Source organism: Perna viridis, chromosome 7 (genome assembly GCF_037379345.1).
Source record: "Perna viridis isolate PV_CMFRI_1.1 ecotype Kerala chromosome 7, ASM3737934v1, whole genome shotgun sequence".
NCBI classification, from domain to species: Eukaryota; Metazoa; Mollusca; class Bivalvia; order Mytilida; family Mytilidae; genus Perna; species Perna viridis.
Window position 1 is genome coordinate 48,872,874 of NC_142451.1, and position 25,920 is coordinate 48,898,793.

The window sequence follows — 25,920 nt, forward strand, 5'->3', positions numbered from 1 at the left end:
ATACACATGTAGGAAGTCCCATTGAAACATGGCTTTCAAATTTCATATCCCTCTATGATTTGACCTGACACTATCACTTGCACGTTCATGTTGTTACCCATTGAGAGATAAGTATTGGTATTGAATGTGCTATAAGAGAAAAGAGAATATCGTCGAATCGTCGAATGGTCAACTAAGGTATATAAATGATCGTTCGACAACCTAGGCATTGCCGGCAACACCAAAACACGACGCAAGAAGAACATGAAAGTATACTTATAAAAGCTGCTGAAATTGTAATGAAGTCAGATAGCAACAAAAACTACAAAACTAAAGAGAAAACATCAAGGAAATAGCAAAAAAATAAAAACCCACTAAAATCAGGATGAACTTAAGTGTTCACTTTCTCACTGCAGTCTTCCTAATTTTTTATATTACATGTCCACTGTGCACTATACAAACGCATTATCTTCTTTGCAACAAATTTTTTTTGTACAAGTATCAATACCCGCTTTAAACAAAAACATATCTAAATACTAATGTACTAGTGTAACATGGTGTCCTAATAACCTTTAAAAATCTAAGCCCTTGAAATATTAAGAACAAAACATTCGATCAAACAGAATTATGGAGATATATTATAACCAAATTGAAGACCTCCACCACTTAAATGTTACTGTAAGCATATTTTATAACAGTTTTGAGTAACATAGCAGATGTTTCTAGAAAGACCGAGGACGCCCACCATACCGACGCACTTGGTCCATTCTCTGGGTTTTTAGTTTAGTCCGGGTAACTCACTAACTTTGTTTTGTATGTGGTTGTTATTTTGGTTATAGTTCATTTTTTGTTGTATGTGTTTATTTTTCTAGTCTAGTCGTTCTTTTTGTTTACCGTTTGAACCTTGGTTCTTTTGATTTCCCTCTCCGTGTACCGCACAGATAAAACACCATATAATATAATATAAGTAGAATTCGAAATAAGAAAATATTAAGTGTGAAGTTCGTTCAATGCATACTAGTTGAAGACTTTAATAATAACGAATTCTTGATTGTATTTCCTATAAGATAAACGTACATATCTTTTAAACAAACATTAACTACATGCATATGTCATACAAACATTAACTAAATGTATATGTCATACGAACTGTTCACTGTGTCATTTTTTCTGTTTTTTTTCTAACGTTGTAATCCAGGTTCCCTTGATTTCCCTTAATTTGAATACTGTTTTTTAAAACTATTTTTGTACCATTTCATATAAAATTCAGAAAGCACCAACATTAAAGTGATTCATGGTGAAGAAAATGCCAACGTACAAATAATGATTTTTTTAATCTACATATACTATATTTTTGCGAATCAATGGTCTCGAGATCTGTACTTTTGTGCGTCACATAGTCCGTCTAAAAATGGGGAAAACGAAGTGTATATATATACTGAATATTACATGTCAAAATCTGTATCACATGATGTATCGACCGAGACTCCTATGTCACCCCAGGGACTACCGGCCCGCATGGTGATGTAGGTCGAGGGTTGATACAGCATGTGATACAGATTTTGACATATCATGTTCATTATATCATATATTATAACCGTACAAATGATATAGTCTGGGAGGGGTGCGATATAAGGTATGTGATATAGGTCTAATGGTGTGATATAGGGTATGCCATATATGTCTAGAGGTGTGATATAGGGTAGACAATATAGGGTTTAAACAAACACTTATAATGCATATACAAAAAAGTTTTATTTTAATCTAATTATATGATATAAATTCAAAATATATGAGGCGTGCCACCCGAAATTTATCGACTATTCTTGTAGGATCGAATCATCAAGTATCTACTAGGTCATACCTCATGGCTGTGTGAAACGGTTTCTGCTTTCTATTAAATTTTAACACTACAATCAGTAGTGATATTCACTATCTAAGAGGGCACAGCTATACCCATAGCGATTTACTTTATTGATAGTCTTCTTTTTCATTCATGCACTGATATGGTTTATATTTTGCGGATTTCGAAAACCTGTATAAATAAACGTGCGTGTGTCAATGTAGGAATTAAGCATTTGATTGAAATGACTTCTAATATTAGAAATTGGAGACTATAAAATTTGTTATCCGTCTATGTACAACTGACGCATTCTTACTTAAACAGTTTATAAATAACTTATATATTGCTCGAATGTTAAATTAGTAATCGCAATAATATTAAAATACCTATCTGTTTTAAACACATTTATAAAGTTAATGTAATCGGTCAAAAGTTCAACACTTGTATTTTATTTAGCAAATTGTATAAATTAAGTCGCACGTATCTGATCATTTTCCAATGTTTTAGTACATTAGTTATGTTTATTAACTGTGTATTTTTAATTAAGAAAGTAATATACCATGCAATAATGCAGTGGGGAACAAAAACATCTGGACAAAAAGTAGAAACAACAATCTTTTTATAACAAATTAATACGCAGAAAGAAATTCCCTTCCTTAATCTTTTTTACTCACTGAGGTTGTGAAATGATGAATGAAGATATGCTTTTTTTGCTTTTCCAAGTTACAATCTGTTTACATGTGTCACGCAATTTGACAAATGTTGTATTTTGTATTCAGTAAACATCTCTATCAATTTTAACTGTTCTAATTTACATAGATAATATGGAATTAAGACATAATTCAAATACATTACAACTATATTTTTATAATTTCAAAACACTTACTTTTCCATAGAAATGTCAAGGTTTGGCATATTTTATGTAAAAGAATTGAGATGATTTACTTCCATTTTCCTTGGAGTTCACAATAAAAATTATTGCATACATGGCATGTAGTTAGTATAAACCATGTTATCCGAATAATGCACAAACTTCAAAATAAAATGTACATTTACAATTATTTGATATGTATTTGCTACATTTTTACATTTTAGAAACGGTTCTGTTAAAGATATAACAACCAAGAATTGATGCCTTCATAGATATTTTCATATCATTGGTTATACATTTTTCATATCGTTGTATTCTTTCTTTTGATACCTGTTCTGTGTATACATCTAGGGTCTATTTCTGCAACACGCTATTTACAAATGTGGATATATACACGCAATAGTTCTCAACTTTGTTCAATTTGCTTCAAAACAGATCACTGATTTTTTTCATCTGATAATTTTATTCTATTTTATAAAATTTCAATTCAATGGCCAATTGAACACGGCAACCTTCTAATTCTGTTGAAACAAAGAGTAATTATAGTACATTAATGATTTCATTCTGTACATTTAATCATCTATTGAAATAACAACCAATTACTACTGTTGAATGATTATCTTGAAAAAACTCAAATTGTGGAACGTTTTGAAATAACTTAAATTGTATTCTTTTCAAAGGAAAAAATATTTTCCGAAAGACACCTGTCGCAATTACAGATAATACACAACCTAATATGATTTAAAAGATATTTTTCGCAACTTCTACTAAAAATGCTTTATCAAAATATTGATTTGAAACTCTCAAACTGATGTTATCTATCTATTGCAGTCTAAATATCTATTGACACTTGCACAAAAAGGCCACAGATGATTTCAAATTTTTATGTTTTATGTTAGAGTACAAATTTTGTTTTTTTTTTCAAATTTTCTATTGTATCAATTATCAAATGATTTGTGGGAATTCTTAATAAAGCCAAGAGTTTACACTAATTCATATCCTTTAAAAGGACGATTTATGGCGGTATAAATATCTTTTGATAGTTGAACAAAAAGGCCCAAGAAGATTAAAATAGATAATGATTTCTGAGTTTTGGTTTCTATAATATCATTTTATCGATTATTTAGACTTCTTTTATAACAAAAATAGAGAAGTTTTGTCATATTTCACTCTAAACATTATGAAAAAGGAAGGCCCACAGACGGAAAAGAAAGAAAATTTGACGGCAGATCATATGATCATATTTTTTTTCTGAAAAATAACAACCCAAGGAAAATCAGTCTTAGTGTATATGAAAACCTTCGATTTTTAATAAGAAAGGGGGAGGTAACCATGAAAATTTAATTTCAATAAAATCCAGAGAACTGGAAGTAAATGAGAATCGCGGAATCTACCACGAACTTGAACCACAGCTGGAAGATTAGATTTCGACCAATCGAAACTTAACATTTGAGAAAAAACTTGTAAATTTGGGAATTTTTTTTATAGAATTGGACTCACTTATGCAGTAATGAACACTTTTTTATTGGGCGATTAATTATTGATTTTCTTTAGAAATGATATGATGTATTTGTGTCTTTAAACAATTTAACACTGCCCTAAAGGTTACACATGTATGACAAAAAATGGCCGTGCAACTTCCGTTATTCCATTTATAATAACATGTTGATGTATGAAAGTCCATAACGCTTCATGAAATGTTAAAACTCACGCACAATAGCCAAAACCGTACAGTAAAGGCGTTACTGAGTTTATGTATTCGTTTATGATATACAAGACAGTCTTAAGATAGTTCGTTGGATTTCAAGTTCACTTGGATAGTAAGAATGAAGATGAATCGTTCTATAAGGGGACATCGTCGTTACTGTAAACACTGGAACTCTTTTGAACAAGCTCTGTACTAATTCAAAGTGGTACAAATAAGACTCTAAATTGGCTAACATAAAAACTCTTTAAATATACACTCATACTGGTAGATTGACGAATTATTTAGGCTGGGTAACCTTCCATCTCCAACATTTCTTCAGTTCCACATTCTGACAGATAAACACATTCCTCCTCTTTGAAGCTTTTTTAGCCACAATAATTAGTCAGCTAATAACATACATCATTGTCATATAATATGTTTTTTCGTACTTAATATTCAAATAAATTGTTTGTGAAGTGATAAATGATTACACAAGTATTATAAATGAAGATACAATAAAGAAATTACTAACCACAGATAAAAATGCAAAAACAATATTTTGGTTAAATATCTGCGGTAATTGTATGTTTAAAGTGTACTTAATAAGTGAGAACTTTGTCAAATTTTAGAAATTAAATATTTTGAGAGATAATTTTTAAACGTTTTTGATATTTTGATGAGGTTGCACTTTGGCTGTCTGTCTTACAAACACTGACAATTTATGATCATTTATCAAATTTCAAAAGAAGTCGTTTCATAATATGACGATCGTGGCCAAATACACAAATACTCAATTATTTCAGGTTAATATAACGTGGCGTTTTTATCTTTTAATTTGATTCAGTTTAATTGAAAATGCAAGCTGTAATAATGTTTCTAAGAGACAAAGATGAAACAAAGATGGAGGAAAACATAGAACGAACAAGTGAAATATACATTACATTTACTTTGGAGACAAAACTGACCCAACTTGATTAACGAATGAAATTATATTGCATTATCCAAAGCGATTATTAACGACAAGGGGAGGAGGCGAAGAATTTATATATTTAGGGGCTGTCGAAAGCTTCTTTACAAAATTTTGCACTTCAGAAAACTGCTAAGAGCATGTGCAAACGATTTCACATTAAATGCAATAGAACAGCAGCACTCATGTAATCCTACAATAATTCTGGAATATTCTTTCAATAACGATTCAAATTGGTTTGCTTCTAACAAACCGTTTAAATCTACAACTGTGTTATTCATAAGTACATCTTTGGATTTTTATCTTATAAAATTCCTTTTTTGCTCATTTGCTTTTGTTACTTTGTATGTATGATTTTAGTTCTTCTATGTTCTTGTGTTTATCTGATTTCCATGTCTGGTCTTTGTCCCTGGATTGCATTCTTTTGATTACCGCTATAACCTTGGTTCCCTTGATTACTCTTTAAACATTGTTTTAAAACGTGTAATGACCTAGCACTTCATTATTTTTACAATTGAAATTTAAATCAAGAGATTAAGTAAAGAACGAGTTTCAAATTCAAAGTTCTAGAAGCACTAGAAACAAAACCAATGACATTACAAACATTATCTATCAAAATGGTTTGTTGTAATTAGATTGAAGAACCTCTTGGTGCTGGATTTGGCTTTTTGCATGTATTTCGATTTTATTGATAGTATTGTAATGCAAGTGAACACAAAGTGCTTCGAATGTTCCGATTTCCTTCTAAAGTACACGATTTAAACTTTTAAAGGTTTTAGTAGGGTTTGTTCTGTTCGTGCTGTGGGTGTTTTTATATAGTGCGATTTGTTCATAGTATGTTGTCCTTTAAGTTTTGTTGTTCGCGATATTTTCTCAAAGACCCCCCTCCCCCTTTCAATTGTACCTTCTGTTTGCTACCTTTTTCTTTCAACAAGGCATTTAAATGCTGTAAAATGCGAAATGTATGGTGTTCATTTCACCATTCTCCAAAATTGTATCTGTATGTAACAGTAAGAATCCCCATTTTGAAGTAAATGGACACAGTTAAGAACATTGCATGACTCACGTATCTCTTCCATAAATTAAAACATTGAAATACGAATTACACCCCAGTTATTGTGAAATTATTACAAGCATCTTGGTAGGATAGATTTTAGATTGTCCAATATTACACCCATCTATGCGGGATATGTTTTATATAGGCCGTGACGAATGAATCGGGAGCTTACATCAGGTAATGAGGCGCCGTCGCCGAGCGGCGTTTGACAAATTCCTCCCAATATATTCCGACAATTCAGAGGCTTTGCTCCCTTCGTACGTAAGGAATGCTATTGTAGCTACCTACTCCAGTCATATTGTCTATAACGAGTCAGACTTGAGGTAATATTTTATCTTACGCACATTGAACACCACACTGGCGTGTATTGTATCTGTAATTCCTTTGATGTGGAAGGTTAAAAGTGACTTTGTCATTTATGTTATAATTTATATCTATTTTATTAATGTGATGGAGAATAATCGGTTATAGCAATTATTTATCAATGATACAATGATTTAAATTTACATTCGTTTATTTATGATTTTTTTCCCTACTGCAAGTGGCTTTTTATCTCTATTAGACTTACGTTGATAGATACTACGAACAAAATCAAAAATTATTATTAATGTTTGAAATATTGGTTCAAATATTGCTATTTGATTAATACCGTCAAAAATGTCCATTTATCCACAATTGAACACTTTTAGGATATTAGACTTTTAATGATTTCTGTTGTAGTTTTTATATATAATTGTTGATTAAACAGATTATCGCATGTAATATTTGTTATCAAGGAAAATCATTTCAAGAACAATTGCCAAAAATCAAAACAAAAACAAAAAATAAACCAATAATACCCCCCCCCCAAAAAAAGTAATAATAATAATAATAATAATAATAATAATAATAATAATAATAAACAAAGAGGCAGCATTATATTAAGATTGTCGAACATATATAATCACAAGTGTCGAAGAACAAAGTACTATAGCCAGTACTTGTTCAGTGCACATATAGAACAGAATAAAATTGAAATACGTAAATAAAAAAAAAGTTTGTAATGTTTGTAATATGTTGATTGTATCATTATAAGATGACTATTTCATTCATTCTTCTGTCAATCCATTTTTTCTCGACAGAAACAACAGTAAAGACACAAAATAATCATGATAAGAATATATATGCAATGAAAAATAACATGTTAAGTATCGAATAAACAATAAAAATAAAATGGAATAAGCTATAAAAAACAATATCTGATATATCCTAAAATACATATACCACTAGATAACATTACATGTATATGACACAGCAAAGGGTCGTAACTTAACAAAATATGATTATTTTCGTGCACAGTAAAGAAAGTTATAACAAAGAACTATAAATATCACACTCGGGCAAAGTTTTAACATTTTCGCATATTTATTATGGAGTATAATCAAAGGAACCAATATTCTAGCGGATAACAAAAGAATGTCATCCGGGGACAAAGACCAGACATAGAAAACAGACACAAACAACAAAGAACATAAACAAAACCAAAATAATACGTACAAAGTAACATAAGCAAATGAGCAACTCAGACTCCACTAAAAACAGGGAGCAAGGACCAGGTCATCGGTAGGATAAGCGTCCCCTACTTTTCTAGAAAAAAAAAATATATAAGACCATATAAAATGATAATAAATGTTTATACGTGTATATACAAACTTATATGAAAAAATATGTTTTCGAAAGTCGTATAAAAGCTATACACTTTCTATATAGGAAATCTTTAGGAAAAATACGTGTTTAGTTACTTTAAATATTTTATTTGTGTAGACGAATGACCGTTTTGAATAGTTATATAACTACCTATATTTCCCTTCAGGTTCGTTAATATGTAGGATTATTGGTGCATGGGATCACACGACCAAGGCGAGGACAGTGTTTCAATAGCTATTTAATTATGCTTTTAAGACTTTTCTACTGAGCAATAATTTGATTTTTCCAAATGGCAAATTTCTCACTTAATTGTGGGCACTGTTGATCTTTTATTGGGCCAAGCCCTTTACAGGACATTGCTTAGTTTTTTTTAACTTTGCATCATGTTAATATTGTTCATAAATAGCAAAATACACTTATATAACATATATCTTTAGATGAGGTACTGATATATGTTCTAAAAAAATGTGCGTGTTTTACCTTGAGTTAGACTAGATGCGATAACGAGGAATACAAAATAAGATAATTGGCTTGATTAATATGAATAAATTTGTAGTGCCACATCGCAAATTTGACAGTTCTAACATCGTTTGGAATTTTTCAGACCCTTCTACGTTTACGTTATCTTCCCTGTAACAATTTGATCTGATGGAGCAGTGTAGCGAATATAATCTCTGCAGAGGCGGTAACTTTAAACCATCACAAGACGTGTAAAGCTAGTTCCATTCCTCAAGTGTCGTATACGTTGCTGCGTCGGTTTTTGTTGGGATCCTAGTCTCTCCAGCGATCCTTTTATTTTTTACTCTGAAGGCAATGAATTATTTTTTTCGTAACTCACGACATCATAATATTTTTTTTTTAAGAATAAGTTTTGATCAAATCAATATACATATACGTTTTGTGTTGTTTGAAATCAGTCATAAGAACTGAAACTTTACTGTACGACTATGTTTCATTTATGGTACTAGCTATTTGGAATAAAATTCACCTACCAGTAATTATGCTAGAACATTTTAGTTATTTACAGTTTCTGACGGATTGGTCTCGGAATTTGTTCCTGATATTTAAACTGGTCCCTTTTGGGTTGATAAAGAGTAATCAAGGGAACCAAGGTTATAGGTGTAATCGAAAGAATGTAATCCAGGGACAAATACCAGACATAGAAAACAGACATACACAACAAAGAACATAAAGTAACTAAAACATACATACAGAGTAACAAAAGCAAATGAGCAACTCGGACTCCACCCACTAAAAACTAGGTGCAGGGACCAGGTGCACCGGTAGGGTAAGCGTCTTTTTCTTTTCTAGAAACACCCGCTGAGTTGCTCATAAAAAGTCAAGTCCGGGGTAAACGAAAAAAAAAGGAAAACTATGACACTTTGAACATAAAGGGAAACATGCAACAATGATCTTCATCCTAATAGATAACCGTAAATGTACTATTTTAATATTCTGTATCAGCACAACGGTTGTCGAATAGACAACAGGTTATATTTCCGAAACATCTTAGTTCTTCCCCAATAAAATAGAGTTTTGTGAGCGTAAAATCATGGAGAACATGATTTGAACACAAGGAACTTAAGATTTGCAATCCAAAAACAGACAAAACATCACAAATAACACAGAGAATCCAAAGGAAACTGAAGAATAAATTAGCAACCCAGAATCAACTATAAAAGACTTTTGACCAGGTATACCGGTAGAGTAAGCGTCTTTTACTTTTCTAGAAACACCTGGTAAAACCGAAAGAGGATAAGTACGACATTATTGACAAATATGTCCTGATGGTTTAGGGCCAGACCATAATGTCAATTTCTGTGGGAACTTTTTAGTTTCTTTTTGTTGTGCCACTTGTTCTTTGATTAATTTTTTTTTCTTTAGTTGTTTTTTTTCGTGTCGTTCAGCGCTTTGGACTTGCGTCAAATAAACGTATAGGCAAATATGTATACTGCAAAGGGGAAAAATGGATCTTGACGGGGAGTGAAACATTTTACTGGTTAACGGATACAACTAGAAATATGAATAGAAGCTATAAAACTATCACAATTTTTGCCTCCAGAAATTTGAGAAATCAGAAACATTAAATAAAGAGAGACCTTCTAAAAGGATATTGATAGCAGAACATCGTGAGGAATAGAGACGACCTAAACGCTGTAGCATGTTCTATAGAACGCGGAGGTATAAAGCAATATTTTGAATATGCTACAATCATAATATTAAATCGCTAGATCGACATTTTTGCTAATGTCGTTTAAAAGCCAAATTACATAAGTACATACCAATAATAAAATATGAATAAATCAACCGAAAGAAACACAAGTGACACAAAATCACACTAGACTACTGGTAATACTGTGTGATATACACCAAGAGACATAACTCTACATCAACGTAGTACTTATCATACCTTCAAGCAGAAAATAATTTTAAAATATCTAATCATTCTATGTATATAAAACAGATGAATATAAAAGAAATAAGCAATTGTGAGTAACACCCGGGTAGCTAACTTACTAAAATATCAAAATTTGTCGAATGTTTTATAATAAGTCAAGATACGAGATTTTCTTACTTGCTAGAAATCATAATAAATTAGCAGATTAAACATGAACTTTTTGTGCTATAATTGGCTAGCTTCTACAGTCCTTTTGATAAAAAATTGTAATTGCAAAATTTGTGGTATGTCTTAAGACTAATTTAAACTTACGACTTTTGTGTGAAATCGACTACTGATGTTAAAGTCGAGTAAAATGTTATTCTGATATATAATGAGCTTTACACATGTTTGATGTTGTCCAGTTAACTAGTTTGGGGTCGTTAATGTCTTTATGTATTAAATTCCATTAAAAGAGAGTGGAAGAATAATACCAGAAGCAAGTTCCAAAACTGAACTAATAAAATGAATATGAAGCCTTATCACGGGATGAAACAGTAAGAGAAGTTTTACAATTTTTTGTATAATTATGGCAAATAGACCAAATCTTAATACCGTATTGGGGGAGTTAACATTGGTAATTCCGAGGTGTGAAAAAGTATAAGAAACATGTTGGTATTTCTTTTTTGGCGGTTTCTATAGTGGTTGCACCTAGATTCTAAGCCCAGAGCAAATATTTTGCGAAGTTCATTTCGGCGTATTTAGACAGAAACATACTAAAATTAGCACCCACGAAAATAACACCGATAAGAGGGATAAGGAATCTCCTATTTATGAAAAAAATATCCTATAGAATGCCAAGGCATGACCGAGATGCCTTGGATACGTTACAATTATGTTACTAGTAAGACTACAAATTGATTCTTACCAGTAATTTATTCTTGGTAGAGATTCCTCATACTCTGTAAAACATAATTCCAATATACGCTCCATTTGAATTATAACTTTAAATTTCTTATGGATGCCGTCGAGGACTACGCAAGAAAATGGATAAAACAACATTGTCAGAGTGGTTAAAGGCCGCGAAGTTTTAAGTAGGTAGGTCAATGAGTGCCAAGGCTACATCTGTTTTCAAAGACCCCGATATAGCAAAAACATTGTCTATTATACATCACAAATATGTTGTCGTACCAGCAGACAAAGCCCATAACAACATTGTTTTTGTCTGCAAAACGTTTTACATCTAATGTTTATTATCAGAGGTAGACGTAGAAAATAATAGCAGTGAAAAGACCTATACTGCTACCACACTCTCCAAAGAAGAGATTGTGGTAAACCATAAATCTGTGCTATCCTCTTTTGATCTCTCTACCAAGAACGATGATTGTGATTTATCGTCTATATACTGGATTCCTATTAACTCCATAAGAATCCATACAAACAACGTTTCATAGCTGGATCTGCAAAATGTATCACCAAACCTCTTTCAAAACATTTAACTTCAATACTCACAACTGTCAAAGAGGGTCTGCAGTCCTACCACAACACTTGTTACTCCCGTAGTGGTATTAATTCAATGTAGATCCTGAAAAATTCTTAAGATCTTTTTGAGACAATCAGTTCAAGGCTATTATCTGAATATAATAGCATTAAAACCTATGATTTTTCAACACTGTATACTTATATTCCCCATACTCAGTTAAAATCCCGACTTAAAAACATTATACATCGTTGTCAAGGAGTAATCAAGGGAACCAAGGTTATAGCGGTAATCAAAAGAATGTAATCATGGAGAAAGACCAGACATGGAAAACAGACATACACAACAAAGAACATAAAGTAACTAAAATCATACATACAAAGTAACAAAAGATGGTACACTTAGATAAAAATATATAGTTCTTGGTAGAGATTCCTCATACTTTGTAAAAAAATATAATTCCAAATCATCTTCCAAATATACAGATGAAGATGTTTACAAAATGCTGGAATATTAAATCGACAACATGTGTGCCCAGTGTTTTTCAACGAACGGTCGGCATTCCAATGGGAACAAATTGTGCTCCTTTACTTGCTGACCTTTTCCTTCACTCTTATGAGGCTGACTTTATAGCTGACTTGATCCGAAAGAACAAATATCGTTTGGCTAGATCCTTTAATCTCAGTTTCCGCTATATAGATGACGTATTATCTTTAAACAATCCTAATTTCGGGGATTTGATACATCGCATCTACCCAAAAGAACTTGAGATAAAGGATACTACAACCAATGTAAGGTCAGCCTCATATTTTGATCTACACTTAGAAATCAATGGTAAAGGAAAACTATTGACTAAACTTTACGACAAACTTGATGACTTTTTATTCAGAATTGTCAATGTTCCTTTCATCTGTGGCAACATCCCTTCAGCATCTGCGTATGGAGTATTCATATCACAACTCATATGTTATGCCAGAGCTTGCCGAAACTACGCAGACTTTTTGTATCGCACTAGAACTCTAACAAATAGGCTTCTGGAACAGGGTTATGTTGCTACAAGATTGAAGTCATCACTACAGAAGTTTTATGGTGGTCATCATGAACTAGTGGTTCGTTATGTTGTATCCATCTGCACCATGAAAACTAATTTGTTCATAGTGTAATAGTTTTCCTTTCCTCTTTCGTCTACTCCACACTTGACTTTTCATGAGTATCTCGGCGGGTATTTCTAGGAAAGCAGAGGACGCTTACCATATTTGTTCGCCTAGTCCACGCTCCTAGTTTTTAGTGGAGTTCGAGTTGCTCATTTACTTTTGTTACTTTGTATTTATTATTTTAGTTACTTCATGTTCTTTGTTGTGGTTGTATGTTTTTCATGTCTGATCTTTGTCCCATGATTACATTCTTTTGATTACAGCTAGAATATTGGTTCCTTGATTATTATTTGTTTAATATGAGACTTACAACAAATAGTTGTATATATGTTAGTATATACCCAAAGTGTTTTAGTAAAACAAACCAAAGAAAACACAATTAGCACAAACAAAAGACTCCAGAAACATAATACGGGTAACACTTTTATTAACCGTAGTTTAAACGTATTTTAAGGAGGCCTTTACACGAAGAGACATAACTGTACATCAAATAGCATTTACAAAACCTAAGCATTTTATTTCAATTTTGCTTGAAAAGATTGTTTCAATTGATATAAAATGTAAATAAATCAAATGCTAGTTCTTGTAGGCAACATGTTGTATTGACGATATGGTATTAAAAGTTATCGAGTTTTATTTATTATACACAGTCAATGATACGCGATAATCTTACTTATAGGAAATCACTATTAGTAAGCAGATAAGACATGACAATTTTTTGAGCTATAATTGACTTGCTCCTAGTGATTACATATTGAGTGAAAGAAAAATATCTTTTCCAAACGAACTCTCTACATCTCTACATTTGATCGTTTAAGGTACTCAGTCAACACCTGAGGGGTCTCGAATATTTTCCTGAACTTAATCCGATTCTGTCCGAATGCCCTATACGGGGATTAGAATCATAATATCAAATGCCTGTTCCAGAATTGAATTTACGTAGCAGTAAAATTTGGCAATTTGAGGCAAAAAAGGTATATTTAGGTAACTTCTGAAGTGGAGCACTAAATATTAAGCCCGGAGTGAATTTAATACGTAGTTTATTTTGGCATTTGGAGATATACGGCTTAAATACTTCAAAATAAGCACCCTGCGAAAATTACCTGCTGTACGGTACTTACAAACCATCCAAAAATAAAGTTGGAGATAGGGGGATCTTCATATTAGAAGCATATCACAGAATGAAGATGACAAAGGTCTATAGTCCTGACAAATGTGCTATAGAGCGGCATTTTAAGAAGCCTTTAATACGTAACACTGGTGTTACTAATACAATTACTTTTAGATTCTTGTTTCATATGTATGGAAAAATGCCAAAATAACTATTGTCAGGAGTTACAGGGTTAAAAGTTAAAAATATTTTATTTACTATGGTATTACAAAACAGGATTTATGATTAAATGAACAGTTTCATGTATAGAAACAATTTAATATACATGTATAGAGCCAATTTAAGATACATGTATTGAGACAATGTAAGACGCACGATAAAAGGATTTTATTTGTGCAGTCAATTTTATTATTAAAACAACAAATGATCATTCGTATGATTATGTACTTTCTCAGACAGTGAGACCAGATAAGAAAATAAACTACACATTGTTTTCCAAGATATAAAATTATCAATATTGAAACATATATGTCAGTATGTACCAATTTTTTCATTACAACAAACACGCTAAAAGAAACATAAATAGCACAAACACAAGACTCTATGATGATATTGTATTTAATATTTGCACTACTACTATTTTCCGTAGTTATAATGTACAATAAATAGGAATATACACAAAGAGAGATAACTCTACATAAAAATAGCATTTACGAAAACCTAAGTATTTTATTTCATTCTACTTTCAAACAGAAAATAATTTCGAATAGGATAATCTTTCTATTTATATAAAAACGAAAATGAAACATCAATTGTAAATATTTGTAAACAACACATTACTAGCTCATTTTCTCTCGAATTATTATAAATCAGGTATTTTTAGGATTTGGGTTTTTGTTACACGAAATATGTACTTAAAGCGGAAAATGCGATTAATTGTGATTCTACATGAACAGCAATGTAAATTACTTGCAATAATCTCCATGTTTTAAATTACAACATTTTGCGAATGTATATCTACACATACAATGTAGTACATGTTGCATATGACGTCTCTTGCAGTTTAATATTGATAATTTGTTTTTCACAAGCTTGAATTAACCTTCATTTATTACAATGGTATGAGAAAATTAAGTGTTAAGATGACTTAAACTCGATGAAACGATTTAAGAAAGAGCTTATTTCGTAAGTAGACATCCAGATAATATGTTTTCTTCAGTAAAACACTATAATTCAAAGACAATCTACGTATGTTTACACCTTCTAGTTATGGTGAATAACCATACCAAGTTTTATAGCTGAACTCCAATTGAACATCCAAATAGGAAATTGCCCCCTTTTTTCTTAAAATCACTATGTTTCATCTTTCTATTCGAATTCATTTTTAAAAGCATAGGTCTATTGGATTGTATTGTTTTTTTTTAAATTTTACCTTTCAAAGCATATTACTTTTAAAATATACATTATTACATGTCTTGTTCATATCTTCTTATACGTATTATTGTCAAATCGTTTTACAATTTTTGTAAAATATAATTATCAAACTTTCATAAAATAAAACAATTTTCTGCATGTTTCTTTTTGTAAGATAAACTGCTATTATTTGATTGAGTTTTAATTTTTAATGTCGAAGACTGGTTTTCTGTACCTATTGTTTTACCATGCGCAATTGTGAAGGATACCATGGTGATAAATTACACTCAGTCTCGCATTGCTATATGTGATATCGTAGAATGGATGTTAAGGAACTATCATGTATGTAAACTGTGACTAGGTTTCACAATGAGGGAAAGTTGAATAATCAAGTTATTTAATGTCAAAATCATAACAAACAAACCATGGCGAATTTATTATGAAGACTAAGTTAAAAACGCGAGTTGATATTTTGCAATTTTCAAATTTTACTAGTAATAATATCTTTTTCTCTATGATTCATGTAGAAAAAGTTGGTATTTAAAATAATTCAAATTTCACGAGTAATAATTTCTTGTAGAATAGTCGGTAGCCTGAGATTAGGCACCTGCCATGGCAGAAATTTTAGCGATCGACCATTTATGACGTGTTCTTGATACTAATTTTTAAGAATATGTAATAGGAGGCGAATTTTTGAAAATTTTGTACATAATCTATATAAAAGATCGCCTATAATAAAACTTAATTATCGCTAAATAAGTTCGGTTACCTACGTTTTTATCTAAACATTTTACAGTACGTTCGTTCAAGGTCATCTTTGAAAAAAAGAAAGAAAATCTATCTTCTAAGCATGACGTAAGATCTACCTTAAGCTGCATTTAATACTTGGAGATTTCAAGAATTTCCGATATTGATATCACTATAAACTAGATTCAGAAAGAGACTATATTCCGATTCTTTTTGTTAAAAGTTTAAGAGATATATCCTGCGAGGTGTTTACAAAATGACATGTAATTCAATAGATGGCTGTAACCATGATATGTGATTATTGAGATAGCAGACTGCTTTAGATATAGTCTCAAGGTTGTGTTACGTAATTGTGAAACGTAAAAAGAATTATTACAAGTTCTTCACAAGATTGCTACGAAATTGCATGTAATTTAGTATTTACATGTGGTAACACGATTTATTAATTCATCACACGTAAATCACGAGATTGCAATTAAAATAATATATAATTTCAAAATTATTGTTTCATTGTTAACATTACTTTTGATTTCAATATTTATAAACAATGTTATAATCATTACATGTAATTCACGGTTCCATTATAAATCTCTTGTTGATGTACATCTGATGAAATCAGAAAAAAATGTAATAGTATAATATGATTTTATTTGTCTCTTTACTGAATATCAGTAACAACGCAGAAATATCAAGATTGAAAAAGGATTCAGGAACAAAAAAAGAAACAAAGACATGACCAAAAAGGAAACAGAGACGAAACACATTCACAATGTAGGACAACATAATGAAACTTTATTTATTTCCGGAATTTCAAGGTGTGAAAATGTAGCTATTTTGTTATTGAAGCCTATATATGTTTTTGTATTAGCATAATACTTCTTGAAGATAATTCGTGAAGTGATATATATGATGTTGAAATACCTTTTGTATTATTTTGATCTTCTTTTGACGTTACACGAAGCAGCACACTAGTTACATCTCCGTGCAACATTATTCCAGTTGAAGTCAATCGTACAACCCAAGATAAAATGTTGTACAGGTAATCAAGGGAACCAAGGTTATAGCCGTAATCAAAAGAATGTAATCCAGGGACAAAGACCAGACATGGAAAACAGATATACACAACAAAGAACATAAAGTAACTAAAATCATACATACTAAGTAACAAAAGCAAATGAGCGACTCGGACTCCACTAAAAACTGAAAGCATGGACCAGGTACACCGGTAGGGTAAGAGTCTTCTGCTTTTCTAGAAACACCCGCCAAGTTCCTCATAAAAAGTCAAGTCCGGGTTAGACAAACGAGGAAAGAAAAACCATGGCCCGTTGAGAAAATCAGTTTTTATGGTGCAGATGGATACACCATCACGATCCACTTTTGTAGTGATGACTTCAATCTTGTAGCAACATAACCCTGTTCCAGAAACCTATTTGTTAGAGTTCTAGCGCGATACAAGTCTGCGCAGTTTCGGCAAGCTCTGGCAAAACAACGTATGAGTTGTGATATGAACACTCCATACGCAGGTGCTGAAGGGATGTTGCCACAAATGAAAGGAAAGTTGACAATACTGAATGAAACGTCATCACGTTTGTCGTAAAGTTTGGTCAATAGTTTTCCTTTACCATCAATTGTTAAGTGTAGGTCAAGATATGAGGCTGACCTTACATTGTCTGTAGTATCCTTTATCTCAAGTTCTTTGGGGAAGATGCAATGTATCAAATCCCCGAAATTAGGATTGTTTAAAGATAAAATGTCATCTATATAGCGGAAACTGAGATTAAAGGATCTAGCCAAACGATATTCATTCTTCCGGATCAAGTCAGCTATAAATTCAGCCTCATAAGAGTGAAGGAATAAGTCCGCAAGTAAAGGAGCACAATTTGTTTCCATTGGAATGCCGACCGTTTGTTGAAAAACACGTCTACCACACTGGATGAATATGTTATCGATTAAAAATTCCAGCATTTTGTAAACATCTTCCTCTGTATATTTAGAAGATGATTTGAATTTATTTCATACAAAGTATGAGGAATCTCTACCAAGAACTATATATTTTTATCTAGGTGTACCATCTTGTTTTGGGAAAGTCGGGATTTTAACTGAGTATGGGGAATATAAGTATACAGCGTTGAAAAATCATAGGTTTTAATGCTATTATATTCAGATAATAGTCTTGAACTGATTGTCTCAAAAAAGATCTTTAGAATTTTTCAGGATCCCCATTGAATTAATACCACTATGGGAGTAACAGGTGTTGTGGTAGGACTGCAGACCCTCTTTGACAGTTGTAAGTATTGAAGTTAAAAGTTTTGAAAGAGGTTTGTGGTACATTTTGCAGATCCAGTTATGAAACGTTGTTTGTATGGATTCTTGTGGAGTTTAGGGATCCAGTATATAGACGGTAAATCACATCGTCTTTGGTAGAGAGACCAAAAGAGGATAACACAGATTTATGGTTTTTCACAATCTCTTCTTTGGAGAGTGTGGTAGCAGTATAGGCCTTATAACTGCTATTATTTTCTACTTCTAACTCTGATAATAAACATTAGATGTAAAACGTTTTGCAGACAAAAACAATGTTGTTTTGGGCTTTGTCTGCTGGTACGACAACATATTTGTGATGTATAATAGACAGTTTTTGCTATATCGGGGTCTTTGAAAACAGATATAGCATTGGCACTCATTGACCTACCTACTTAAAACTTTCATTCGTTTCAAAATTAAAGACCTCACGGCCTTTAACCACTCTGACAGAGAATTAATATGTTCTCGTTTTATCCATTTTCTTGCATAGTCCTCGACGGCATCCATAAAAACTTTAAAGTTATTATTCCAATTTATGGAGCGAGGTTCACGGTATTTGGGACCTTTAGAAAGGATATTACGCAGAGATTCGTCTTCGATGATGGTTAAATCTCCCGTAACGACATGACCAGAAGGACCATATTTGAATGGAGAGTTTTTGCAAGAACAGTCAGGTGGTTTAGTCTTCAATCTCGAGGTTCTGCAATAGCCTTTTATAATTGAAAATTTTGGATGCAATGGGGGAAATATAGAAATATGAAATAATTGGTAAGGATTGTCTTTGAAATATGAGGAAATTTTGTTGGTGACGTTTTTGTGATGGAGGATGTTAGCCAAATGAATTGCATCTATACCTTTGTTGACAAACGGTAGTGGAAGAAATAATCGTTTTTCTTCATCTTGATTTTTCACACAAACTGGTTTAAAGAGTCTGTGGAAACCAATATCCAAAACGATGGCAACAGGTCTGTATAATAATGAGGTGGGGTCAGAAACAGGAGTGTCAAGACTTGTTTTGTAATGGGAGTGTAGTAGAGTGAGAGGTATAGAATAAAGTTTGGTTCTAATGTGATGAAGTCCAAGAGGTTTTTGTATGAAAGGAAGGAGATCATCTATGGAGACATCATGTAACTTAGGTGACGTGTAGTGGCGATGGCCATGACTCCTTTCCCGTCTTGGATTTTTGTCAAATAATTTATCAAATTTATGCTATTGTTATATTGGCTTGAAAGTTTTCCTATATTTTTGATGATGTCATTGCATACGTAAGGTATTGCAGTTCCTAGCCTGCGTATCCAGTATGCCTCTCTTTCCCTACGATAGTTTTTACTTAGAACGGCATTGTTCGTAGGATGGTATTTTTTTTCCTAAAATACGAACTTTCATAGAGAGGATTTTGAATGATCTTGTTGATTAAAGTGTTGATAAACTGTCGGAAATTTGGTGGTGTTAATTCCCAAACGATGACCGCACATTTTTTGTTTAATCGTTCTTGCGTTTCTCCGACATATACTAAACCAAATAAGTTGCATTCTAATCCATGTATTAAGTTTGTTGATTTGCAACTTAAGTCATCGTGACTTCTTGTTTGGGGGGTTTTGTTTGTAAGGAACTGGAGAAGTAAGAGTCGGTAATAAGAATGTTGCATGTTTTGCAATTTTTAATTCCACATTTTGATATGGTACAATCAGTTCTTCATCTTTGTAGTCAAATATATCATTTAAAGTGATGGAACATGGTTTGATAATTTTGAAATAGTCAGAATTTTTGTACTGGAATATATGGTCTGCAGACTGAACGTGGGATTGGGTACTTTAAGTTGAATTGGTCATGACACTTTCCATAACAGATGTGAGCGTGCTAAGATTCCCATCTGGGGACACCACATTCTTACAAGACAACAGTGAGTCCGATCTGCTCTCAGGTTCGGACCTTTTTATACTGGGCAACGTCCGAGTCATTTTTTCTTTCATTCCTCTTGTTATAACCATTAATTTAAAAAAAAATTGCATTACTGGGTTGATGATACCCTCGGTATCGACCCAGTGGTGTGAAAAAGTAATCAAGGGAACCAAGGTTATGGCGGTAATCAAAAGAATGCAATCCAGGGACAAAGACCAGACATGGAAAACAGAAATACACAACAAAGAACATGAAGTAACTAAAATCATACATACAAAATAACGAAAGCAAATAAGCAACTCGGACTCCACTAAAAACTGGGAACATGGACCAGATGCACCGGTAGGGTAAGCGTCCTCTGCTTTTCTAGAAACACTCGCCGAGTTGCTCATAAAAAGTCAAGTCCAGGGTAGACAAACGAGGAAAGGAAAACCATGGCCCGTTGAAGAAATCAGTTTTCATGGTGCAAATGGATACAACATAACGATCCACGAGTTCATGATGACGACCATAAAACTTCTGTAGTGATGACTTCAATCTTGTAGCAACATAACCCTGTTCCAGAAACCTATTTGTTAGAGTTCCAGCGCGATACAAAATATCTGCGTAGTTTCGGCAAGCTCTGTCAAAACGTATGAGTTGTTATATGAACACTACATACGCAGGTGCTGAAATGATGTTGCCACAGATGAAAGGAAAGTTGATAATTCTGAATGAAAGTCATCATGTTTGTCGTAAAGTTTGGTCAATAGTTTTCCTTTACCATCGATTTCTAAGTGTAGATCAAAATATGAGGCCGACTTCACAGTGTCTGTTGTTTCCTTTATCTCAAGTTCTTTGGGGTAGATGCGATGTATCAAATCCCCGAAATTAGGATTGTTTAAAGATAATATGTCATCTATATAGCGAAAACTGAGATTAAAGGATCTAGCCAAACAATATTCTTTCTTTCGGATCAAATCAGCTATAAAATCAGCCTCATAAGAGTGAAGGAATAAGTCCGCAAGTAAAGGAGCACAATTTGTTTCCATTGGAATGCCGACCGTTTGTTGGAAAACACGTCCACCACGTACACTGGACAAATATGTTGTCGATTAAAAATTCCAGCATTTTGTAAACGTCTTCCTCTGTATATTTGGTAGATGATTTGGAACTGTTTTTACAAAGTATGGGGAATCTCTACCAAGAACTATATATTTGTATATTTGAGGAATGGAATTAGCTTTGCATGTCTTGTGATGGTTTAACGCCTTTGAAGAGATTATATTCGTTACACTGCTCCATCGGATCAAATTGATACAGGGAAGATAACGTAAACATAGAAGGGTCTGAAAATTTCAAACGATGTTAGAACTGTCAAATTTGCGATGTGGCACTATGAATTTATTCATATTAATCAAGTCCATGATCTTATCATTGTCCCAGGATTACATACAGACAGACTAGTTTATTGTCCAATTGGAGCAATAGACAGCAGTTAACTTCAAATTCAAATATTGGAGCTGTGGTAGGCACTTGGATACTGATGTGCCCTATTAATTGCTAGCTATAGATAAATATTAAGTATAAGTGAAATATCTTTTCATTTATAACTTTTCTGAATATGTGATCTTTAAATCTGTCAACCAAACTATCTTTGTAGCTTTCTATTTATCGTATTGTTGAAATGCATTGAATAACGCTGATTCATTAGAGTATTGATTCCTGGATAGTAATAAATAAATTATATGAATGACCTGCTTTCAGACACTTTGGGAAGTTTTCCAGTCATTATTACAAAGATCTATTATTTAAGGAATGGCTATTATATTTTTTTCTATCTGTGAAGAAATAACCTCAGTCACGTGGTGCACACCAAATAACCGGCATTAAGTTATTTCAATTAGACCGAAAAACAGTCCTGCCTTATAAGTTAATTTTAGTATCAAAATTTAACGAGTACATCATCAAAATTATGATGGACAAATTATTTTATCCAATCAGAAAGCTTGTTATATCTTAAATCAAATTATCATCGGATAACATAAGCCCTTATTTTCAATATGAATATGGTCAGATTGCAGCGTGTGTGCGGCAGCAAAACAATTCTATTCTAGGGGTTTAATTTTAATGAATATGCAAAGAATCGAGTTTAAAAACAAAATCTTTTTTACCTATGTAAAATTTGTGGGGTTCTATAATGTCTTCTCGGATTGAACTGACTAAATATGTTAGGCTTAGAAATTTCTTTTGTAAACATTGCCTTCACATTGACTTTATCGATGTGAGACGTAGGTAAAACATCGGTCTTTCATTGGTAATCTGCATCGGAATTGGTATTTTACGGAAAAATGTGTACTGATATGCAATGTCCTATTTGTTACAGTTAAATCAAGGGAACCGAGATTCTAGCGAAAATCAAAAGAATGTATTCCAAGGACATCGACCACACATGCAAAACAGACACACACAACAAAGAACTTGAAATAAATAATACAACGTGTCAACAACGAGGGAATTTTAAGTCTGCGAGGAAGATTGCCTTTTGTTGCTCATCGCTTTATTGCGTCAGTAATATTTATCACAAGTGCCTCCTGCTGGCGGGGTTTGAGGTTTTAAGTTGTAATTGCCTGACAAACCTAGTGCTCTGTGTAATGGTATGAAGCATGATGTGAAACCACCCAAGAAAAAAATACATCCAACGAAAATAAAAGCTTCATCACATCTTCCATATGTGTCTGCTATTAATCCTTAAATAGAAAAAAATGGATAAAAGTATTTCCTGGGACACTTTTATGTAGCGTTTAAAGCAGAAATTTATCAGATACAGATTGCTAAAAATCTGAACAGAAAACGCGAACTCAACCGGTGCACCATTCAGGAGATCTGAGAGTTTTGTGTTAATACTAGTACGTCTTCCTTCAATATGATTAGGTGTTAACTGAATTTGTTTTCTTTCGCTTTGGCATCTACTAGTTCCGATTCCTTTTCAAACTAATATCTTACCATACGAGAAAAAATATAATAGCTACATATATATTACAAACCTGCAATAGGTGGTCCGGCAAGACTAGACACGCCTTGGAACAGAAATATTATGCCAAAGGCAATACTCAGATTCTCTTCTCCTTTAAATATTTTATTAATTGCTCGAGTAGAGTATTCACATATATTCATTAAATCAACATGGTTTGTTTGTTCAATTAGAAAGCATTTTAGCGTGATTGACTTCAATCATTTCGTCTATTTTTTTTTTTTTTTTTTTTTTTTGGTTACAAAAATGTTTGTGTGCTTACTTTCAATTTTAGATGTAATGAATTAAATTTGTGAACAAGCTAGCTCTGACTAAATAGATTTTGCGAATGCAACCCAGTAAACCAGGAAAATGACAAAATGATGGAAAGATCTTAAAAAAAAACGTATGAGTTTTGATTAAAAAAACTCCAATTATCAGAGAAGCTAGAATGTTGGTTGACAAAAATGGCAGTTAACAACTTGTAAACATTTAAAATCGTCGCTGTGGTTATATACTTTAGCTGAAAAAATATCCTGTATGGTCTGATTGTGGTGCAGATCAAGATAAATGGATGTGCGTATCTATAGTCTCCTTTATTACAAGCTTCTTCGTTTATCTCCTTAACCAAAAAGTTACATCTTTTATCTTGTACTATTTCTATTCAATAAAAGGGAATGTTACCTATCTCAAATCTGCCGATAAAAGTGGTTGTAGAAAAGCAAAACAACCTGAAACAGAAATATGCTAATATATATATATATATATATATATATATATATATAAAGACAGTTTGCATAGGCTTTAGGAAGAAAGAATATACAAAACTACAAAACAGATATTTTGTAAAGTTTGGTATGCTCATTATGCTGACATGGATTTCGAGGAGTAACCTATCATCAGCTGTATTACAACCTAAAACATACACATAGGAATAAATAAATCGAAATAGGAAACCAAATTCAGCACGTAATAGTAACGCATTATGCAAAACAAGGAATGAAGCCTGTGTTGTTTTTTTTTTCTTTTTTTTTGTTTTTTTTTGTGTTTTTCATTTTGTGGGACTGTGATTTTTTTGTATTTAACAAAGTTAAAAAAATAAAACTACTGAGTATGAAGAGGTGCTGTAATTTTCTTGATGAATTTAAGACAAAACAATTAGCTGTTATATGATAGAAAATGTTAAACTAAATGTTGATTAGTATAGAACATTTGATCACGTGACAAATATTGATTTAGTGCATGAGTAATAAAAAAATCACTCTTGACTATGGAAAAATGAGGAGGAGGAGCTATTTTTATGATCTATTAAATAAGTATGACGGATATATGAAATATACACTACTGTATACATTTGCCATGGAATTGGAACAGTTATCGCTCTTGATATATTTGTACTTCGACGGGAAAAGCTCACCTGTGAATATTCCCAAACTAGCACCATATGACTTGTACCATACTAATTGATGGTCAACAAATACCACCAGTACTGTTCAGCATCCACCAATCATCAGAATAACACCATTTAAAATAAATCGGTTTACGCAGCGAAAATCAGCTATAAAGCCAATCAGTATTCGAGATATGATTCCTAAAGAAATACATAAAACAGTTGCTTAAGATTCGGATGAACTGTGATCATTTCTTCTAAAAGTTTACTTACACTGTTACTGATACTCATAGATATTGATATCAAAGCAAAATGGCTCCAGAAATACACCATATACCTTTATGGTAAAGGGATTTCCACAAACATCTTATGTAATTCCAATATAATTATATAATATATGTTGTACATTGGTTTACGAGATTAAATATGTTACATACAAACATTTAATATCTTTCACAGCTTTGATACAAAACACTAAGCATGATTCACGAGATTGTTTTGAACATTAAATGTGGTTCACGTTCACACAATTGATATAAACATTAAATATGATTTACGTAATTTTTGTATTAACATATCATACTTGGGAGTAAGTATACGATATGATAAATATTTTTGAAAGTATGATTTACATGGAAGTTTAAATGCGATCCACGAAATGGAAATAAGTATATCATATGATTCACAAGATTGTTATAGTATTACATATGATTCAAGAGAATTTTATAGATTACTTACTAGGAATGCCTGATATGAATAAATTAGGTGATTTCCTACATTTTATATGATTTACACGATTTTTGATAGCATTGAAAGTAATTTAAGGATTGGTATAAACAATACAAGACATTTACGCCAATGTTATATACATCACATGGAAGTAACGATATTGTAATAAATATTACACTTGATTCTGATATTGTTATCAGAAAAAAAAACATTGATTATCGATACTGAATA

The 25,920-nt window shown here is 32.2% G+C and overlaps 1 long non-coding RNA gene across 1 annotated transcript; it reads right to left on the reverse strand.

The window, feature by feature from the left end:
* Positions 1-23,034: 23,034 nt before the first annotated feature.
* On the reverse strand, positions 23,035-25,223 carry LOC148613082 (uncharacterized). The gene is made up of 2 exons (XR_015924558.1): positions 24,988-25,223; positions 23,035-24,301 (listed from the first exon to the last, which is right to left on the reverse strand). It is a non-coding gene; the product is annotated as an uncharacterized LOC148613082 (long non-coding RNA).
* Positions 25,224-25,920: the final 697 nt, after the last annotated feature.